This window comes from Lottia gigantea, assembly GCF_000327385.1.
Source record: "Lottia gigantea unplaced genomic scaffold LOTGIsca_8, whole genome shotgun sequence".
In the NCBI taxonomy this organism is placed as follows: domain Eukaryota; kingdom Metazoa; phylum Mollusca; class Gastropoda; family Lottiidae; genus Lottia; species Lottia gigantea.
The window spans coordinates 392,782-393,374 of NW_008710662.1; positions in this window are offsets into that span (position 1 = coordinate 392,782).

Below are 593 nucleotides of genomic sequence, written 5' to 3' on the forward strand. Positions count from 1 at the left end.
AAATTGAGGTGGGCGTGGCACTTCCGGGTTAATTTCTCATTATTGACATTTTTGGCCAGGGGCATAACTCGCAAAGTATACATTTATTCAAAATGGAACTTTGCACACTATTACCTCAAATTTTGAGCCATTTTGTCTTAGAATTTCAATTGTTTTTGCTTCATAGTTCAAAAAAAGGAACAGGTTTTGGAAATTCAAAATTTTAAATTTTTGACCTTGACCTTTGTTGACCTTGACCTTTGTAGGATCAAACGTCATTGGCATTGGCTATCTATTTATACTTTTATATTTGCTGTCCTATGTCAACTTCCGGTTTTATAGTTGTTAGCAATTTGAAATTTTAATGGCGTATATCTCTTGATCTTGACCGTTTTAGACCTTCTCCTTTACAGGATCAAAGTTCATTGACCTTGGCTATCTGCTGATACTTTCATTTGTGAGGTCTGACGTCCACTTCCGGTATTACAATCTTCTAAAAAATGAAAATTTATCAACTTTACACTGTTCTTGCGCTTGATCTAATTATCGTCGAAGGTTGATTTTTTCAGGGTCTTTTGCATTTTGCAACATTTGCAAAGTCCCACTCTGTGCCA